This window comes from Triturus cristatus, chromosome 7 (genome assembly GCF_964204655.1).
Source record: "Triturus cristatus chromosome 7, aTriCri1.1, whole genome shotgun sequence".
NCBI classification, from domain to species: Eukaryota; Metazoa; Chordata; class Amphibia; order Caudata; family Salamandridae; genus Triturus; species Triturus cristatus.
The window spans coordinates 73750791-73766297 of NC_140590.1; positions in this window are offsets into that span (position 1 = coordinate 73750791).

Sequence of the window (15507 nt, forward strand, 5' to 3'; positions counted from 1 at the left end):
GAAGGGGAGCTAAGGAGGTGACACGGAGTATATGACACTTCAAGTGTTTTAACAGGCCTTCACAACCAGAGGCAGAGGCCAAAGATCAAGACGAGGATGTGAGAGAGGAAGAAAGAAGAGAGTCAACAAAAGAATCCTCAAGGAGAGCACCTGCAGGTGCCTTTCCCAGTGTCAGGGCAAACAAGCCTGAAGGGAACCATGAACAAGTGGAGGCCGACCCTCTACCTCTCCCGGAGGTCAGGCTGTAAGATTCCACAACCTCCGAGGTGGGATGACAGGACCAAACCAGGTACCATCTCCAGCGAAGCCCAGCATCTTCATAAAACTCAGGGACTTGCAGTGTGATAACAATCCTGCCTCGCTGATACTGAGAGACAGAGCTGTATCTTATTTCACAAAGAAAAAATGATTATGCCTAAGTGTATCACCTGACAATCTCATACCCCTATGGTGTCATTCCTCTGATCTGGTTGATTTGTTTTATTTATGTTTGGGAAGGAATGTAGGACCATATTTATCTTGTAGTTACATTGCCTTTGTGCGACACATGTTGCTGCAAGTGCAATGCAACAACTAAGTCAGATTTATAAAGCCATGCAAGGGCACCATTCGAAGAAATGTTGGCTTGATTAATCTAGAGTAATGCAATGCAGCACAAATTGATGTGTTGCCTTATGCTGCCCCATGGAGGCATTCCATGGATAGAGTATGGGTGTCTCCATGCATCCACCAATGGATTTTGGTGCATTCACAGATTTACCATTAAAAACATATCTAGTGTGCAGATTTGCAAAATCTCTCTGAAGGTTATTCTATTGTCAGATCCTTATCAAGCAAGCACATGAAAAGGAAACCTGCTGTGAGTTAGCCAATAATTTGCTGGAGTAGGCCCAACCACCACGCTGTAGCTAGACACTTCACACAGGTTAGAACAAAGGGAAGGGCTGGGGCAGGTACTTGGATGTGTTTCACAGTAGTTCTTAATTACAGAGTAGGTGACTTTGATTACATAAATATTGAGACTCCTGTTACCATAAACACAGAGATGACTCAGGCCGGGGAGGAGGTGGGGTCATGGAGTGGTTTCACATATGGAATGTGCTCTTCTGCAGCCTGCAGGCAGAGGATGTAGTCAGGATGCACAAAGGGGCAAGTGTGTTGGGCTTATCTCTTGCAATTTACTTTATCTGGCTGGAAGTACTGGCAGTGGCTGGTGTGTGTGCTGCCTGCTCGGGCTCGGAGAAGATTGGCTTTGCTGCTGGGATACATTGAAGGGCCAGAACCGGAAACCGAACCAGAAGGTAGATGACTTCCTATAGCCGCGAACCTAACCTATCCTAGCGCAGCTCTCATGGTGAGAGAGTGCCAGGATTGGTTTGAGCAGCCTAACCTTTTGAGCCTAGGTTCCTGTGCCTGAACTCCTGGGCAGTTAACACTGCTGGAATATGTGCAGTCTGAAGTGGGCATTGTAATTGGCTGGGCCTACCATGCATGCAGGCCTCGGTGGTTGATTCATAATCACGACAAGTACTTGCTGGGTGACTGCTCGACTAATGGTCAGGTGCAACCCTAGCTCATTTATTTCTACCCTCAAGCCGAGCCCGGTGACAAGGGGAGCATGATGATACATTTTAAGGTAGAGGCTGGGTGGCTCCCTACAGGCATGTTGGGCTGGCCACCACCAGACGGCCGGCCAATCCAATGTGCGCACTCACACTATCAGCTTTACAAGAAAGTCTGATCCTCCTGCTGCTGCCTCAGCCCTGCCCCTGTCCCCACCCTCACACTCAGACACTCACACTAGAACAGCACATGCCTTTAGTTATGGTAATTATGTACACATGTATGATGTACCTGCTGTGCTCAGCAGGCTGGATGACCCCCGCGTTTTAGGAGGAAACACCACTGTTTAGTTTCAACATTTTGGCCTACGCGCTCAAAGTTAGCTCTTGGACAAATGACCAGGAGCCTCTTCAGGTCAGTGCCAACTCAAAAAAGGAAGCTGAGATTTGTTTAATTTCAGCATATTCTGTGAGATAAGTATTACAATCATCATAAGTGCAATTGTGGACTAATTTTCAACATGTTTTCTATTGTGCAGCAAGAAGGGACCTGCTTTTCATCTTGATCTCAAAAGAGCCACTTAAATTTGAAAGGGGTGTATTTGCCTCTGGATATGAAGAGTGTTTTGAGACCGAACTGCTTCACCAAGACTTGTAGTAAGTCACTGGTCTACTGTTATAGGTCCATGCCAAATTCCTGATTTCTCATTCTGGTAAAGGTCTGTTCAGATTTTCATTTTAGCTTAGATAAAACTGGGTCTCATTAAGATGTCCTCTAGGCCTAGTACTGGTTATAATAACTGAACCAAACCTATGCAAAACAATATTTTTATAATGAAAACAATTTTTTCACAACAGTGCCATTGGGACATCACCGTACATGGATGATATACTGTTACTCTTGTTCTAAGATGATGTCTTTTGATTGCATGTCCAATGAGAGCAAGAAGAATGGATCCAAGGGAGGTATTTTGGGTCCTTATTGTGTCTTCTTTCTCTAAAGCTCTGGATAGAAATCTAGAGAACTAAGCACTACAGCTACTTTATATTGCACAATTGGAAGTGCATTCACTCATGTGATTACTAGATATGTTTTTTCAGTTGTGTATGGGTTTTAACATATTTGTGAGTGGGTAGAAATGTGTGTGAGAACTTTTTCTTAATTTAGTTTTTTGTTGTTTTTGATCACCTGAGTTCCCTGTCTGCTATGTTTGGCAGCCATGTTATGAGTGACTTCTTTTAGTGACCATATGCACCATCTTAGTGAGATGGAACTGTGCAGTATGTAGCCCAATAGCTATCTGCAGACATTCTCATCAAGGGGACATTGTAGGTTGGTAAAAACCTACTAATGTTGATGCGAGTAACTACAGACCAGGTTGACCAGAAGAGCCACTCTGATTCCTAAGTGTGCAGTATTACATTTTATTTGTCTTTCAAGAAAGCATCAATACACTACCTGAACTTTTCACAAAGCAAGTCAGATGTGGGAGATCATCATAGATCAAAGAAGAAAAGAAGGTGGAAGCAGGCAACTAATGTGTATAGAAAGAAAAGTGGCACACATCACTTAAAATTCCAAGCCCAACTGAAGGTCTGTTCCCAAAAAACACTCAGGAGAACTATACATTTGGGTATTTTGAATGAGCAATGCAATTGTCAAATGAGCAGGACCCTGAGGAGTAAGGGCCATATGTATCAAAATAGGATTTTGTGAATTTCAAATTTTATATTTTAATCGAATCGCATTTTGAGAATCGAAAAACCCGATGTAAATAAAAGATTGCAAAATGTTAGTGATTCCCAACAATTCGCAGAATATTAATGCAAATACCTATTTTGCAATTCCTTATTTGGAAAATCGCAAATAAGGAATCGCAAATTTGAGAATCAGCAATTCGGGTGCAGCTTGATGACATCACAACCAGGAAGTGTGACTGCCCATGCTGCACCTGATTGCCAGCAACTGAGTAAAAGGCTGGGAGGAGAGTGAGACACTTGTGCACTGCACCTTGGAGAAGGAGAAATGGATACACAGGAGAAGGAGAAGCAGCAGGAGGAGAATGTCAGAAAAAGGAAAGAAAAGTTTAGTGAGCAGGAGCTGGAGGTGCTCATACAGGAAATGGCAGTCAGCCATAAGCTCCTGTTTGGGAAGCAATCCATATGTGTGCCAGAGGCACGCAAAAAGAAAATCTGGAGTGAAATACAGGAGAAGGTGAATTCCATCAGTGTGACCCACTGCACCGTAGAGGACCTCCACTGATATGCGCCAAAGATCAAAGGAAAAGGTGGCAACAAGGTTGGCAGAGAGAAAGAAGACTGGTGGTAGGACGTCCACTGCAACTGAATCTATGCCTCTTGAGGACAGACGGCGGAGTATGTGACAGGGGAGAACTGCCGATGACTCAGGGGAGGGCAGTGGGCACCTTGAATGAGGGACAACAGGCCATGCCCACAGAAGGTGAAGTATCAGGAGTGGCACATGGCAATGGGTGAGGCAACACATTGCATCTTGACTCATGTTTGGGCTACATACTTGCACTGTGTGTTTAATATGTGCAAGCAATTTGGACTCACATTGTGTGCATGTCAGGCTGTGTGACGGATATGTTCCTGCACTCAAGGAAACAAAATACACAGTTTTGCACCAATTTGTAGCATTGTGTCATCATTACTCACCTAGAAATAGTTCTGTGTGATCTCATCTCATCTCTGTCGGCCGGCGGCCAGCAGCCACACCAACATCACTGGCTGGTCTGCATCGTGGAGCTGGCCCCTCCTCATCTGATGAGTCTGAATCTGTGAGCTCCACTGGGGTACCTTTCCTGGTGGCGATGTTGTGTAGCATGGCACATGCGACCACAATTTTGCAGCATGTCTCGGGGCTGTACTGTAGCGCTCCTTCAATCTTATATAGGCAGCAGAAACTGCTCTTAAGGATTCCAAATGTTCTCTCAATGTCAAGTAATTTTTATTGTATAAGTTAATAAGAACCTTTACAAAAGGAAGTTGTTCAAGGCGAAAATTCATAAAAAGAAGTACACTGCAATTTCATCATTTATGCAAACAATAAAAGAGAGAGCTATAGGACAGTTTTGCCTAGCCCAGCTTTTCCTTTTCAGCAGGCATGTGCCTTCCTCCGACAAAGTGTCTATTTCATCTAACCAGCTTTAGTCGGAACTTAGTCCCAAACATGTGATATAAAAACATGAGTTTAAAAGGAGTTTATGTAATGCATTTATAAAAAAAATAGCAAGATTGATAGCATCATTTATCAGATTTGAGTCAATTATTATAATAGTAATGCTAGAAGTCTGTGGCCTTTCAGATGTCCAATAGTTTCCAATGTGGTGAAAGGAAAGATTACCTGCTTACTTACATACTCTCAATGGCACAACGGGTGGCTCTGTGGGCGTTGTTATACCTCCGCTCCCCAGCAGTGGCTGGATTCAGGTACGGAGTCAGGATGTAGTCACGTACAGCATACACACTGTCACCTGCAGGGTGACAAGAAGCAGGTTGAAAACACTGTCCTGCCACTTCTGAGCTTTACTTATTGTGTCTTTAAAAGCCATGCATTTACCTAGCAGGTAGCCCTCACCAAACTCCCCATCTGTGAGTCATCAGTTACTTCACTGTGGCGAAAAACGAATGAGTCGTGTGTGCTGCCCGGGTATTTAGCAACAATATCAGTGATGACATGTTTGGCATTGCACACTACCTGTATGTTCAGGGAATGATAGGACTTGCGGTTCCGGAACACATACTCATTCTTTGAGGGGGGGAGATAGCGACATGGGTCCCATCTATGCAGCCAATTACGTGGGGGAATTGGGCTATCTGGTAGAACTCCTGCTTGGTCTGATCCAATGCCTGTTGTGTGCTGCGGAAATGGATGTGGTGATGCAGCCTCTGTACCATTGCATCAAGGAAAGCGTGGAAGAAGCGCGACAGGCAACTCTGGAACACCCCTCCTGCTGTGGCTATCACCTCCTGAAAACTCACTGATGCCAGTAAGTGCAGTGAGCCCAGGACCTGTACATGGGTGGGAATGGTGAGTGTCCTGCGTGTGGGGTGTTCTTTATGGGTTTGAGTTCCTCTATTAAGTCCAGGATGCTGTCATCATCCAGCCTGTAGTTCACATGGATCTCCTCCACACTCCGCTTGAACCGGGTGATGCGCACTCTGAAGATCCTTTCCTGGCGTCTCCTTCTCTGTGCAGCAGCTCTGATTTGCAGCCTCCTGGCTATCACATACAGCCCAGCCATTGTGAAAAACCCCTGGGGCATTGTGGGTCAGTTTAAATAGGTTGCACCTGGTTACCACCTGCTCAGAGTTGGTGGTAATTGCGACGTGCAAAATTGCCCATTTCGCAAAATAGCAATTAGCAATTTTTTCATGCATCTCATTTTGCAAGTTCGCACTCTGGGAGCATGATAATAGCGAATTTCACAAATGACGTGACGCTGATTGCGAGTTTGCGAAATTATTTGCAGATTCAATACCTCGGAAAATTGCCAATCGCTCAATTTGCTATTACCTATTTTGCTTACGGAACATTTAAATACATAGGAAAACTCTGTTTTGCAATCGCAAACACTGTTTTTTTGCGATTCGCAGTGTTAGCGATCACAAAACAGCTTCATACATATGGCCCTTAAGTGGCATAATAAAAAGGTAATGTTCTGCCAGTGATATATCTGTTCATCCTCTTCTGGTCTCATTTTGAGGTTTGTATGTCGATATCAGCATAAGTCTACCTGTCATGAAGGCGATGCCCTGAGGTTTCTTTAGTCAGTCTGAGATATATTTAAATGCTATTTGTGTTCTTCTTTTCAGATACTGAGGGTGTAATCCCAATTTATAATGTATTCAAGAATAGCTCAGGTGTCGGAGCCAAAAACACCTTGTTCAAAACTACAGTAAAAGGAGGCTCTCTTCAGCTGAGAGTTGAAGTCTGCCAAACAAATGGCTGCACCAAAGGCCCTCTTCAGTGTGAGTCTTTCATCTTTATGACACTCTCTTCTCTAACGTTTACATTTTTCCTCTCTCAATTTTCCTTTATCTCTTTCCCAACTTTGCAATGTCCTATCACTGTCTTCAAGCACCTCTCAACATCTTTTCCTGGATCCTGGCTATGATCGCTTGTTGTATGCAACTTATTCGGCCTCAAAGTATCTGTCATCAAGCTATCTTCCAACAATTTAGTTCCAAATATCTTTCCCATCTCTCTAACTTTTTTGTGCTCTCTTTTTCTTTTTCCAAATAAATCAGATCCTTTGAATTCAATAGTGCTTTGTTATCTAGCCTTATTGCCAAAGCTTTGCAGTTTTGTAGTTGCTGCTGTGTGGCTTTACATGTAAGACTTTGGTAACCTTATGGTGTCATAGCAGACAGCTATTCACCTGCACTTACTATTGTCTTCTGTGAGGAGGTTTCTTCTGAGCAGCAAGCAGATCTTGTATGAATTCCCCCCTAGTAGTCCTCGGTCTCTTTGTTAACAAAGTTTGCTTTGCTCTGCTTTGCATCTTAGTTACTCTTTTTAGATCTTTTAATTAACAAATTGAACCAGTTTAGCAGATTCTGTGAGAAGTAAATCGTTCTTCCAGACCAGGCCACTTTTCCTTATTTCTCCTGATCTATAGGTCTGCTGCTCAAGGGTAGGAGGTGCCTGTGGTTGTGGTTGAAAAATGATAGTCAGCTTTCTTGGAGAAGTCTGTGGGGTCCTTAGAGGACTGTGCATTTCCTGTTCCAGTTGAACTTATTCATTCAGTTGCAAAACTCTACTCATCTTTCTTTCATTTTGTTGTTTAGGTTTGGATTTCATTGGCTCCTTCAATTGTTTTTCCAGCTGTACTTTGTTGGGCCGTTGTGCTGAGTAGGGTTGTGGGATATTTCTTTTCTATAATAGGTGAGTCATCTGGTGAGGTGGTCTTGTTTCCAGCTTCACTTTAGTGGGTGGTTGTGTTGAGTATTGTTTTGGGATATTTTGTTTTTTATAATGGATCGATCATCTGATGGTTGTGTCTATATAGGGCAGTCTATGGTCTGACACAAATTACCTTGCTTCTGGTCGCATACTGCATCAGAAGCATATGTTAGGGAAGTAGGCATTGTTCCAGGGTGAGGGTGTGGCCTCTGAAGACTTCTCAGCAATCCTACTGTGTGGGATTCACTGGAGGGAATAGAAGGGTTTGTTCGCCCCCAAGGACCCTCAGCGGCCAAGGGGACTTAATCCCCCAACTAATAGCACACCAGGAGGCACGTTTGCACAGTGGTAGAGAAAGGGAACGGGCCACGAAGCCCAGCAAAGGTGAGCAGGAGGGGATGCAAGCTGACTGGTGGGATGAAGGGGCTGGGGTATTACTCTGAACAATATAGGGTGGGTGGGAAGGGCTAGGGAAGCACACAGACAAGGAAGGGAGGGTGGAATGGGCTGGTCCAACAATGTAGGATGGATGGGAGTGTTTGGGGCACCAAGCAGGAGGAGCACAGAGACAATGGAGGTTGGGCAGAGGGGTGGGAGAACAAACTTACAATGGAGGTTGGGTAGGAGGGGCTGGAGAAGCAAGCTGAGAATGGAGGGTAGCCAGGAGGGGATGGGAAAACAAGCCATCAACAGGAGACTAGGAAGCAGGTAGAAAATGGAGGGAGGATGGTAGGAGATGGGGAAGCAAACTGACAACGGTGGATGGGAGGTGATGCAGAACCATTGGTAAATGAAGGTGAGCAGGATGATGTAGAGAGGCAAACAGACAACTGAGGGTGTGCGGGCAAGCTGGGAGAATAACCTGACAAGGGGTGGTGGAGAAGCAAAAACAGGAGGGAAGGTGGATGGGCAGGAAATTAGAACGGCAACTGAGGGAGTGTGAGAAAGAAGAACACAAAAGTAAAAAAAAAAACCTGAGAGAGACAGCTCGTAAACACAGACAAGTAGAGAGCTAAAGAATAAAGTAGCACTGAAAAATAAGCAGCAAACGGACACAAGTAATGAGTCCATGCTTCAGTGGAGGGGGAATAACACAAGAGGAAGAAAAGCCTACAGAAGCTGACAAATAAGAAGCGAGCAAATGAGAGTGATAATTAATGCAGCCAATGGAAAGCAATGGTTAGGCTCTAAGCACTCTGCAAGCTACTTGCATGTTCTGTCTTCAGCGTGAACCTCAAAAGAAACCCCCAAAGATGTCCACAGATGTTCATGTCTACAGTCATTTAACTGGTCATAGTGAAAATAACAGTGACTTATTCAAGAGTTCTAGTGCTTGAATTCAGGAGCTACACTTTCATTCTAAGGCCTGCTGTGGGAGAGTTGCCTTGTGTGCCCAAGTCATATTCACCAAGGGTCATTGATCGGATGAGTATTGGTACATGGCCTGAAATTCAAATTCTTACCATTGAGAGGGATGAATCGATCCAGGTCCAGGGTCTGAATGAAATATAGTCCCAGGCGGCCACAATCTCCTGTCTCAAGGTGGTAGGGGTCAGAAAAGAGCTGCTGGAAATGCTGAGTGGTAGAATGTTCAAAGTGAGAAGGAGTCGCTTCATGCTCAAACCCCTCACTCCCTACTATGAATGCAGCCACAGCGGGTCACTGCCCCTTAATGCCATAATTCTTCGAACGGGCCCAGTAGCTGAATAAAACACAGATCAGAAATAGTCTGTACAAATCGCTGAAACCCAAGATAACAGCATGGTCTGTAATGTGTTACCTCTTATATATTTTAAATAAAAGATTTCTTTTGATGTAATCTCAATCATAAAGATATTTTTCAAATAGGAATATATTTTTGGAGGCAATTAATTAAATACTGGATTAAATACTAGAATAGCTATATCATTTGGTTGACTCTCACAAAAGATGAGATGATGTTTAATTATGTTTTTCAGAAAATGGAGCTTTATTTAAGAAATGATTTGCTATGATATAAAGCTGATTCTACCTGTAGAATAGTTTTTTTGTCAAGGTGCTATGGGCAATGTACAGGTAATAATGTATTGCCAACATACCTTTGAGGTCACAGCAGCGCTTTATAAATACTATTTAATTTCATGTCATTCAATGTCTCTTATCTCTGACAGCCTTAGGGTGGCCTTCGACCAAACATTTTGCCTTACTCCTCTATTTTTGCACCCCTAGGGCAGCCCCTAAACAGTCCAGAGGGTAGAGTGTAGTGTATTTAAAACAACGGACATATACTTTTAAGTTTTCCATGTCCTGATAGAGAAATACTATTAAATACATTTTTTGCTGTTCCTAGTTCTTCCATAGGATAAAATTGTGGTACCTTCTCACATTTAATAAGTAATAATTTTCAATTGGAGCAGATGAGAATGTCTTTAAAGGTAAAGTGGGATTTTAAGTTATAATTATGAAAATCCCACTTTTAGAAAGTTGGCATTTTCTTGTCCCAACCATTTGGTGCCTGCAACCTGTATCCTGGGTCACATGACTAGGTGTAACTGGTGATTGGTCTTTATGTATTGCTTCCTAAAAGCTAGACTATGGGAAATTAGTTGTTGGTAGAACGGGACATCTTTGACTTGATGAGCGGCAGGGAGCTGTCACCTCCCATACTTGTGCATTACAAAGGCTCAGCCTGAGCACACTCACAAGGGGTTTGACACTAGTCTTTTGTGACCCCAGACAAGCTGGGGCCAGGGCAGGGAGGATGGAAATTCCATTCACCTCTGGGTATGAAAACCTCCAGAACCTTCTCCTACTTCAAAGTGGACAGCAGGTATAAATATTGGACCCTCAGACTCATCTCTTTAATACACCTCTGGAGCTGTGGAAGACTCAGAAGGATTGCTGTGCTGCTCTAAAAGGAGGACTGTTACTCCGTTGCCCTGAGTGAGAAGGAGTGGACCTGCATCTTGAACCCAGTACCACCAGAGTGACTTCAAGGACTAGTCGGCTGGCCTCCTGATGAGCGCCTCAGGGACATAAAAGATTCTAAACACCTTGAAACCGCACCTGGACTCTACCAGTTGTGAGCCGTGCCCCCCCCTCAAGTGGTGCCAATCCAGTTCTCGACTCTTAGAAGTGGGTCTGAAGGTGCTCTGCCAGGTCAACTCTGGTCCAAGGGTAGAACCAACACAGCACAACGCATCTCCTTACAGCTCCATTTCAGAACCACCATATCACGATGCATCATCAACAATTGGACCGTGCATTGTAGCACACAGTTCCTAGTAATTGCTGCTTCACAACGCATCTTCAATACAGGTCTTCGAATCGCAGTCCCCTTGGCGATGGCATCCTCTGCAACGACGCAGGACTTTGAATCGCAACCTTGCAGCTTCTTTGGAACTGCCACTGCGCAATGCATTTTCGATGCCAGACTTCACATCGCAGGCCCTCCATCCATACCATCCTCAATGACGAAGCAGGACTCAGCCTCACAGGCTCGCAGCTTCCTCAGGACTGCCGCTGTATGATGCATCATGAAAACAGGATTTTGCAAAGCTTCACAAATCACGATTTAATGTATTTTGTCCAGCAGGCCTAACATGGTCCCCAAAGCCAACCCACAATCAATTGCAGTTGGCCTAAGTTTGTGATTTTGTCAGGCTCCGGAACAACCTGATACCCACAGTTCAGCACTTTGTGCTTTAAATATTTACAATTGCATATCTTCGGCTCTACTGATTACATTTTTCTTGTTTTGGTCTCAAATACTTAATTCAATTGTACTCTATTATTCTAAATTGTAGTGAGAGTTTTCTTGTGTTTTCACTTTATAACTGTTTGAAATGCTGCATAAATACTTTATAAGTTAAGCCTGCCTGCCTTGTGCCATGCTCCCAGAGGATTAAGCAAAGCTTAATTCACCCTGTCAAGAATTGTGGTTACTGCTTGAGTAGAGTTTCAACCCCTCAAACAGTAACCCAATTTTCAACAATGTCCAGATGAACTTCCAATGTTGTGGCTTAATTTTCATGAAGAGGACTCTGGGTAACCAAAGGACCATGCTGAATCAGATGAGAGTGATTTGAGGCCTCCCCTCCAATCAACATCTTCCCACCCCCAAACAATTACCCTTCCTTAATGTTCAACCCCCAACCAATCCTTCTGCCCTTTTATACTCAGCATGTTATCATACAAATAACCCTTTAACCACGTAAGTGAACTTTGAACTCTGCATCCCCTCCCTTGGTGCTGATCCTCTCACCCTCCACCTAACCACCCTTGTTTGTGATCAAACACAATCTCTAAACCCAATTCGCTTGCACCTGCTCATCAGCCACAGCCCGTACAGTACAATTCTCCTATGTGGACCTGTCTCATACAAAGCCAACTCTTTTACACACACGTCCAGTCAAGCCACTCAACTTTACAGGATGCCTGGGTGGGGGCCAACATGTAACCTTCTCCACTGTCCTCTGGTAGCTGACATATTCTCCTAACAAAAGATACCCCAGTCACCTCCCCCGCTTCTACCTAACCCATAGGCCCCCCTTTGACCCTACTCTTGACTAATCCTGACCCTTCAGACCCTGCATTGTACCACTTGCCCGAGAAGCCTGTGGGGTAGGGACAAGGCTACAAAGTCACATGCGCCCAAAACCACCAGTTGGGAATCTTTGCCTCTCCCCCAATGCAAAGATACAGCTCAGCTGCCATGACGTAGAAGGAAGTGATGTAATAACAGGATCCTTATTTGTTAGTTACAGAGAGGCAAGCCTGCACTGTGCCTGTCCAGAAATAACTTACTGGATAGTAAGACACTGAGGTGAAAGAAAGAAAAAAAAATGCAGATTCAGAATATGCAGTCCACAGATTTTATTTAAAACTCAGACAAAAGCTAGATTGTCTCCTTAAAGTCACTAGGCAAAAAACAACAACAAATCAAATAAGCACATTAGTGATGAAAATGAATGTAAATAATCTTATAGGTGTTTTCATTTATTTTTGTTTTAACCTCAAATCTTTATTGATCTTTCAGGAAAGAAAAAGGACAAATATTATAGGTCTGCAGCATGGACTGCTTTCTGCTCAGTCTGTGCCCCATCTCTGCAGTCTGTGCCCTACTACTGTGCAGTCAGTGCCCTGTCTCTGCTTAGTCTGCACCCCATGCACACTCTGGACCCTCCCTGCACAATCTGTGTTCTGTCCCTGCTCAGTCTCTGCTCTCAGCCTGCAGAGTATGAAGCAGATCTCTGCACAGTTTGCGCTACCTCTGCAGAGTCTGCGCACCATCTCTGCCCTGTCTGGGCCCTGTCTCTGCGCCATGTTCTACCTACCTCTGTGCAGTCTGTGCCCTCTCTAGGCACTGCCTGTGCCTTCGGTCTGTACCGGGTGCTCCCTGCCTCTGATCACACAGCACCCCAGTGCAGTCGCTGGGCCCTCCTGGTGCAGTTTGTGCCTTCTTCCTCCATAGCTGCGCACTCCTTTCGGAGAGTCAGAGGGTTCTATTAGGACCATCTGCGCCCTCTCAATTCGCAGTCTTTACCACTCTTCTGCACAGTCTGATTCTCTTCTTTGACCTGTCTGTGTCTGATGTAGTGCAAAATTAATTGTCATTTGTAGGGGTGCATTATAATCAAACATGTAGAACACATCTGCATGTAATCCTTTGTCATGTTAACCTAAGCGCCAGGCTCTTGTAATGTAACAACATATAAATTGATGTGTTTAGTCCATTATGTAAAGCACATTGAAATTAATGTGTAAAATCAAATGTAACCAGCAGAAAACACTAACAAAAGCACTCAGGTTGTGCAACTGACACTCATTTATTATTGAATGCGTTTATTAATCGTGTCACTTAAATGTAGGTAGGAATATATACCGGATGTGCCTTATTTTCTTTGCAATTTTGTAAAACTCATGCTTCATTTCTCCTATATTAGCTGAATTTGTAAGCCTGAAATATATTTTCTCTAGAGGCTCTAACATTAAAATTAATAGTTGGAATTTTGTGTGCATGTTAGATTTTGTTGATTATCAAGTTTGCAGTGTAAGAAGCGCCCTTGTTAGTTAAAATAATGTCTTTGTTTTAGGAGTTAGGCAAGGAGAGAAAAGGATACACTGGGAGTTAATGCTGACAAGGAGAACTGTTGTATTTTCTCATCAGAGAAGTCCCAGAAATCAAGGTCATCTTGTAGCTGTTCAGGAGCATTACCGTCCTGTGGATAACTATCTATGAGAGTGTGGTTTGATCGGATGGCATGACCAGAAAGGAATTCAGGGAAGGCACTGTTATATGGCGCCTGGGGACATTGTCGACATTGCTAAGTTAGCATGAGCTTCGCTGCCATGATGCTGCTTTTGCGCACGTTAATACATAACTTTGTTTTTGCAACACTCTGTTTGTGCCTTTCACATGAGAACGGGCTGCTTTTGCGTTCTCAGCCTTTCCTGGAGTTTAGTCTGAACACGATGTGCAATTTTGATCAACAATGACCCTTGTTATTCTGTTCTGGTCGGTCCCTAGCACCCAGACACAACATGGTACACATAGCTGCAGTACTGTAGACTTGTGCTTTGATATTATGTTGTTGCATGTTGTTTTAACACACTTGGAGAAAGCCGTTCCATAGAGAAGAGCTCTGCTGTTCCTATGATGTAAACCTTACATACAGGATTTAAGGTATAGGGTCTGCTGTCAAAGCCCAGAGGTCATCCTTTTTATCAAATAAACTTCTTCTAATTAAGGGGAGGGTGGTTAGGCCTAAAAGCCCTTTTTTTCCACAGTCTTAATAAATGACATCTCCCTTTGTATTCTATGTAATTGTAACCATGCTAACTGTGCTAAGTTTATGCATTTTGCGGCTAGTAGTGGCATGTATTGTAGAGCACGATAGTTAAAATAAAAAAATTTGAACTATTTCAGTGACTCTGCCTATTCTTATTGTGGACAAGTACGAGTGAGTGAGTGAGTGAGTGAAAGAGTATGTCTTGCTCCAGCGATTCCTGAAAGTGTCGGGAGTGTTGTCTTCTGGGTTGTCTAATCATTTGTAGCTCTGTGATATTTGGAGGAGAACAAATAAGACACTAGAGCTAGTCGGTTTGGGAGTTTCTGTACTGATGTGGTAGATTGGTACACCCCTATTCACTGAGGTCCTGTTTTCCTGTGCATAGTTTTGTGTATGTGCAGAATCCGTGCAACAGCACCTGTGATATTGGAACATTGCAAGTAGGGAAAGAGACCTGCTTCTTCTTTTCCTTTGTGGAGAGAGCATCTTGGAATGAGCTCTGTCTAAGTAGCTTTATGCTGCTTGACTCATTGAGGTGGAAAGACTTTTAAGGAAGACTCCACACGCTGACACCTTTACCTATCCTGCCCCAAAGAATACTTAAGTAGGGATGTCACATTAGATGCATGTAAGTCAACGTCTTCGAAGAGATCAAAGCTATGCTTCCAATGTGGATTTTTATTTCCCCATAAGGGTGATTGTCCAGCTATTGGTAAGGTCTTCAATGGCTGTGGAAAAAATAATCATTCCATAAATGTGTGCTGAGCTTAAGAAAAATCAAGTGCATCATGATGGAAAGAAAATATTGATGCAAGAATGTTCCAAAAAGCACTTTCACCACACTTATAAAACCAAAAAGCAATATCAGCTCCGACAAGTAGAAACCAGGTAGGATCATTAGTCCCCAAGCTCATCATACAAAGGCTCTTCAACGTCACTGTACGGTATCAGCAAAAAAGATGGGTGTGTGCTGATGATATCTATCAAATAGCATTGCGCACCTGTGGGGTTAGCTGCCTGTCAGGTAAATCACAGGTCAAAGACCGCTTTCAAAATAAGGCGACAAATGTCTTTTGACACAGTCCCAAATTCACATTGAATGTGAAAGATCACCCCATAACTTTCATCATAGAAGCGGTGCATCGAAAATGTATTGCAAGTTGAAAAATTTAACAGCCTATCCTTTGTGCCTTGCCTCACTCCATCAGGAGCACAAGTATATACATGGGCCGCTTCTGAGCCACTA